This window comes from Dermacentor andersoni, chromosome 2 (genome assembly GCF_023375885.2).
Source record: "Dermacentor andersoni chromosome 2, qqDerAnde1_hic_scaffold, whole genome shotgun sequence".
Classification (NCBI taxonomy): domain Eukaryota; kingdom Metazoa; phylum Arthropoda; class Arachnida; order Ixodida; family Ixodidae; genus Dermacentor; species Dermacentor andersoni.
In genome coordinates, this window is record NC_092815.1 from 138,088,372 (window position 1) to 138,095,268 (window position 6,897).

General features: G+C 43.0%; 1 long non-coding RNA gene across 1 annotated transcript; it reads right to left on the bottom strand.

The window, feature by feature from the left end:
• Positions 1–1,799: 1,799 nt before the first annotated feature.
• On the bottom strand, positions 1,800–6,600 carry LOC129387465 (uncharacterized). The gene is made up of 2 exons (XR_008614672.2): positions 6,359–6,600; positions 1,800–4,622 (listed from the first exon to the last, which is right to left on the bottom strand). It is a non-coding gene; the product is annotated as an uncharacterized lncRNA (long non-coding RNA).
• Between the last annotated feature and the right edge of the window lie 297 nt (positions 6,601–6,897).

A 6,897-nucleotide genomic window follows, 5' to 3' on the forward strand; every position in this document is an offset into this window, starting at 1 on the left:
GTCACTGCGCCGCGGAAGATGAGCATGTCTCTCGCGGCACGTTAACAGTGGCGTTGTCTGGCCGACAGGTTGAGTGCGGCAGCTACACGGTTACGCTTCTGGAAAACGCTACTGGGGTCGAGCCGCAATCTCAAGCCTTGCACTCAGCGAACTGGAAACAGGGAAATGGTATGGTATGATATGGTATACCTTATGCGATGGCGCACACCCACTGTGGGGGATTGGCCAAGGTTTGGGTGAAATTAGGCAATCTTTATTAAATACTAAAAATTGGTCAATCTAACTGGAGGAAACGAACAAAAATAAAAAGGTTAAGAATTCAAGACAATCTCTTTGTAGCAATTATAGATTCCTCCATGCTTGAGCAAATATTCCTGCGGCACTTTTCAAGAGAGGAGGCTCCTAGAGAAAGGATATCTATAATTGAAAAGCTTAAACCAAGCTGTGTAAATCTTGATTCTAGAATATTTTTTCTTAAAGAAGTAAAACGGCAGCAGAATATGAAAAAATGATCTATTGTTTCATCTTCTCCACAGTCTGGGCACAGAGGGGAGGGCACCAGACCAGCCCTGTGACGATAGAAGTTTAATTTTGGTATTCGACAACGTAATCGCGTAAAGATGACTTCAGTTTTTCTGGTGTGAAAGGAATTTTTGGGCCAAGGGAATAGGAGGTGTCGATATTTTGAAAAATTAGCTACAGCTGGGTTGAAAAAGTCTTGAATAATTGTATATCTCCTGAATCTAGTAGTCGTTAGGTAAGCTATTGTAGGAAGTATTGGTAATACAGGGCCACTGAGGGCCGTTCTCGCGAGACTGTCAGCCATTTCGTTCATGAGTAATCCTTTATGTCCAGGTACCCAAAGCAATCTAATTAAATGCAACTTCTTCGTCCTCGTTCATGTGCTGCCAAATCAGGAACACCGTGGATGGTTTGGCGGCCATACTACAGATATCCTGCTGAGTGTCGCATTTCAGAAAACGCTTAGCAAGAAAAAGCTTTTACTATTGCTTTCCCAAGGCGTGATAACTGTATGTAACAGAACGCAAAACTCGTATCGGTAGCGTATACACCGTGCTGAGTGATGACAAAGGACGAGGACATAAAAAAATTGTAAACATGTCGCAATAAATAAACGATGGAATATGCTTGTGGAAGGCAATTTGACAGCAAACACGAAAAATTTAGGCTGGCCCTTTGAGAGTAGTTATTGATCATTGCGTTAGGGGACTGGGCCGTACTTGAAGCAAATCACTTTAGTACCGAAATGAAAATGATGTGGCGTTTTGTGGCTAAAGGGCCAAATATGGCCAAACCCGTACAAAAAAATTATTGAGAAGGCATTTAAATATTGTTGGTCAATGTTGAATTTTTTATTGAGGAATTATTGAGAGTTTGTTGGAGAATTGTTGGGTTGAGTGTTGAGGACTCTTGAATATTGGCCACTGAAATTTAATTGAAACACCATTGGGTACCTCAATGTTGAATAATTGTTAAGTTACCATTGAAAGTCCATTGTGCTTAGACGGCCCGTCTAAGCTGCGTTCTGCGTTTAACTGACGTTGTGGTAGTTCTGTTGACCTGTTGTTGAGTTATTATTGCCGCAGCATTGAAAAGCACATTGTGGCATAGTTGAGATGCCATTGAGATTTCAGAAGTCGCATTGAAATATGATTGACGTTTCGTTGGGCTAGTGTATTTTTAGTCATATATTGAAATTGCTTTGCTGTTCACACTTGCATGCCGCGGTGCCGGCTCATAACTTTCCCAAACACAAACAAAATCAAAGGAGAGACTGATCAACTTGAAGTACCTTTATTTACACTAAATATGCGTGCACGTGAAACATTATTACAGTACATAAGGCACCACTACATCGAACCTGGATACATAGGCTAGTACCTACAGCACTCTAGCAGTGCAAATACATCTGAAAAAACCTATACATATGAATCCAATCAAAACAATCATTGTGCTCTTCACTTTCGACTTAAGTTTATGACTAGAAGGCAAAGCGACTCAAAAGCAGCGCTTAAGCATACCCTTGTAACAACCAACTTTGAACACATGAACACTTGAAGCTGCTTGCATGTGAATACACAAAAGACATCTGAATATGTTACATTTAAATGTCGCGCACACTAACACATCACAGGAAGAGCTACGGCTGACAGTGAGAAGGCAAAATAACAAACTTGAAACAAATGACTTCACTTAAATATATACAAGATTTAGCACACGTTTTTCACCGCGATTAAAATTTAATGAAGCACCAAAGTAGACATGCCTGAGCTTTGTCTTCGAGATATATATATTTTCATGTTGCCCAATTATTTTATAAAATAACATCACTCAACTTAGCTATTATTTGACGAGACATCATTTAGAAAGTTGTCGGGCATGGTGAACACATGAATCATGTTTCTGAGAAGCCAGGATTGCTTTCTTCAGAAATAAACTTGTAAAGCTTTTGTGTAATAAAAGCAGCTTATCTACCCTGGCACAAGTCAAGAACAAACAGTACACCATTTGATTATGTTAATTTGGGGTACAGAAGAGTTTGTTGGTGGCATTTCCTCAATTTAGTGAGCTCATTTTCAGGTAATGTTTCTGGACTTGTACAAAGCCAATTAAAGCACTTTTTGGGGCCTTTTTCCCTATACCCAGCAACTAAGTGGTGCCTCAGTCAATAAAGAGAAAAGGAAAGGCTAATACCTTGAACGATAAGAGAAAAAATAATTATTTAGCACAGAAAATTGGTAGTAACACACGGCTAACACAATTCTAAACAGCCAAATAAATGGTCACCTGCACTTTCAGTATCAAGCACCCCAGAAATAGTCATAAAGGATGAGAAAAGGTTCCAATGACTCGACAGCCAGATTGGTGAGACAGTGAAAAACTCAAATAAATGCATATACGAAACACCAATTACCTCAATTTCGCAGATAAAATGTTATCAAAATAGCACCAGAATTTTGCTGCATAAAATACATAAAGGTTGCATAAAAATTGGGACAAAGCAATAACTGAAAGACGGAGGGAGCTACAGCACCCATGTTGAAAAAAATTACAGGGAAAATGATATATATGCATATTTAAGCTCACAATTTTCGCTCCAACATATACAAAAAGAACGCATGCACTTAGAGCATAAAAAGGTTCATGTGCCTGGAGAATGCAGCGCAGTACAAAGAAGCGTCATGAGAACCGAAAAGTAGATCTTACTACGAATGCTTGCAACCTACAATCAGGCATGTGCCATGTCATGCCTTGAATGGATGAAATTCATAAATCTTACACACAAAGGAAGTTACCATCACTCTTATTGGCTTCCTCAGGGGACTCCTTGAAGTTGAACTAGAAAAATGTACTCAGTGTCAAAAACAAAGAGAAGATAAGACCCTATAGCGTTCTTCCTGAAATAAACAGCGCAAATAACTTCATGTATCAATTCTATGGACACTTCGCCAATTCGGTGTACATTTATATTTGACAACCACCCAAACAGAGACGAAAAGGATGAATTAAGGTAGGAACACACATGAACCCTGACTCAACTAGAAGTTTATTCGTGAAGACGAAGATTTTAAACACACTGGCCAACTTCACAAAGAAAAAGCCATGGATGCGCAGCAGAAACAGCCCGGCACAACAAAAAAGGACAGAAATACGTCCTGTAGAATAAACATGTGCGTCAAAAACTAACAATAACATGAAAACTGAAAGGTTTGTCCTGTAAGTGATATTAACGAGAAGTACTGCAGCAACTCTTTCCCACTATGGGTCACAGAAATCTTGCTTATGAATATTTCTTCGTGATCAATAAATAATGTTTCCATAAGTCCTCTTGTGTTTTGGTCTTTGTGATGAAACAATCGTTCTTCCTGCTCTATACCGCAACACCAGAGGAGTTCCAGAAGCAATATTTATAGATCACAAACGAAACAAATGCATAACCAAGTTATCTGTTGCCCTTAGTGGGAAAAAGTTGCAGTTCTCAAAAGAGTATTTCTTGTTGGGTAGTATCACTTATCGGACAAATCTTTCGCTTTTTCGAAAGATTTGTCCGATAGTTCTCGTTTTTCACGCACGTTTATTCTACATGACATGGCTTTTTCATATTTTTTTCTTGTCGCACGTGGCTGTTTCTGCCACGCATGCACGGATTTTTACCTTTGCCAAGTTGACCAGTGTGTTTAATACCTTTGTCATCAAAAGCAAACTTTTAGTAGAGCTTGCGCTCGTGTGTGCTCCTACCTATTTCGTCGTCCGTCGTCCGCCTCTGTTCGTGCTGCTGTTTACAGTACGCACGTATCACTTGGTTAGGCTGGCAAACATTCTCACAAACAAAAGTAAATGCCTCCCCTCAAAAGGTAGCCCATCCTTTACTACTAAACGCCAGAGCAAATCGAAAGTAAGCCTTCACAGCGTCCATGCGGCAGCTAGGACACCACAGAGCAGCACAAAAAATAGTTGAAAATCCCACTTGATGGAGAGTGGCAACAGAGAAGCGAGCTTGCTAGTGAATCAGCCACATATCAACGGGTGTCTCTTGCACAACGCCAAGGTGCTTTTGGCGTAGAACACTTTAGCACGTGGGAATTTGCTGCATACGTAACCTGTGAGAAGGGAATGTGGACAGAAAATGAAATTACGCGGATTAAGAATCTGCCACACACTGCACATAACTACGCACGAAATAGAAGTACACACTATACTGGCAAGTAAAAATTTGCGACTCTTTACGAGTGCCGTCGAGAAAAGAAAGAAATGGGTTGCTACGGTAAATGTTAGCTAAAACACGCACAGCGATGTTTCACAGTGGGGAAAATATTCCCGGCTCTCTCGCAGAACCGAAGACCACGCGACAGTGCATAGCCGATACCAAACAGATATCGAATCTTTGGGTAGAAGTCCAGTAGAAGGAATGACCTAAACAAACGCCGAGAGCGATGCGAGCGTGCCTGTACGAGTGAGAACATGTACCGCTTCTTTGAAGCTAGCCGCTCCGGCGTGGCTCCGATCATCCCGCGCGATTTGTGTGTAGCACGTCGCGTACACGCCCTTGCGCGTTTTGCGCGGTAGCGTCCGCGCAGTGAGCTAGCTTCATGCACGCGTCATTCTTCACCGCGCAAACGGTGCTCGAGGCGACAACGCGCCGAGTGGCGCTCCTTTCGCTTCTGCAAGCAACGCACATTCGGATCGGACCAGCTCAAAGAGACAGCAGAGAACGGTGGCATGTTTCGGTTATCGCCAATTAAAATTGCACAGTACGCCTTCAACGGAAACGCGCCGCGCTAGATAAAGATGCTTACTGCGGTAGTTTTGGCGGTGATAGGCGATAAGGCGAGCCCGTCGGCGTCTGTGTTCTTTGGCGACGTCGTCACCACACCTCTGTTCATTTGCGCTGTGTATCCGTGTACAGTCACCGCGCGTAAGCTGTGACTAATCAGTTGGCCGTTCTCCGCAAATTCCAGAGAGGCGAAATATATTTCGCGGTGCGCCGCATCATTAGCCGCAACCTAAATCGAGGCGCGCTTAACCGCTACGGCACAAAAGGTGATAACACTCACCGTATGGTATACGATGAGCCACTACGGGAAAAAAAATAATTCTGATGTTCCACGTGCCAAACCAACGATCTGATTATGAGGCACGTCGTAGTTGGGGACTCCGTATTAATTTTGACTTCCTGGAAATTTTTACGTGCATACAATGCACAATGCACGAGCGTTTTTGCATTCCGCTCCTTTGGAATGCGGCCGCTGCAGGGATCGTACCCACGACCTCGAGCCCCAAATTGCCACGGAGGCCGCCATAGTTACGAAATGCGTAAGCGTGAAGTGCAACACTGCCTTCCGGTACGAGTGTGGTACAAGCGTAGCACAGCTGCACACATGCTGCACGATTATTTGTCGCGGTTCTCCTAAGCTCGTAGTGCCTGCCTAAATACCTTGAAAGGCAGCGCGCCTCTCACGTATCGGAACGCGATAACAAGCGCTTAGACGGCATGCGTGAGCCCCCATGAAAGATGACGTGGCCACTGTACAAAATTATCACTGCGCAGAGAAGCCGATCCTTATGTTCCAATTGTGTTCTCTCATACAAATGAAGGAAATGTTATTAGACAGAAACAAATGAAGCAATGCAATTTTACGCACATGGGGCGCCGCTGCCTCTTCGCCTACCATTGTTTCAAACGAAGTGACGGCGGCAGCGAGAGTTAGTATCGCGCGCATTTGCTCCGGGGCATGCGGTTTGCTTGAAGAAAATGAACGGTGTACTTAACATGTCACGCTCGTCAATGTCAAAATAGAAAAGAAGGCTACGTGCCCAAGAAAACGAGATTACTTACGTATCTTCAGAAGTGCGGCTGCGACTGTTTCGGGGTGCCTTCTCTCCAACAGGCATCAGGGCCTCGGCCGCGCAACTCATCAAAACCGTCAGGCTCGCACATCAGTAGAAGACTAGTAGCTGGGTGAGCCAACCACTTCAACGGATAAACGTCCCACTTATCGTCGTTAAAGCATTTCACTAAAATGTGCGTCATGATGTGCGAAAAGAAAATACTGTTATCAAAAAGCACCAGGCGTGACCCACCGCACAACTGCAACCGAATAACTGAGTCCGAAAGCCGTTCACAGCTTCACTATCGTATTCAGTTATAAAAACCTTTCAAAATCAATATAACGGCACCTAAGAACCGCTAATTAATTAGCAATAATTTTTCATCAACTAACCTTCATAAATTTTTAAGAACTACCTAATCTGTGGAGTAAAGAATAAATACTACGACCAAAAAATGCGACTACGAAACTAGCGGTAACCGTGTGTACTGTTACAAAAGTGTGCGCAAAACGAAGCTCGGTTGCACCCACTTGCGCGCACACATAC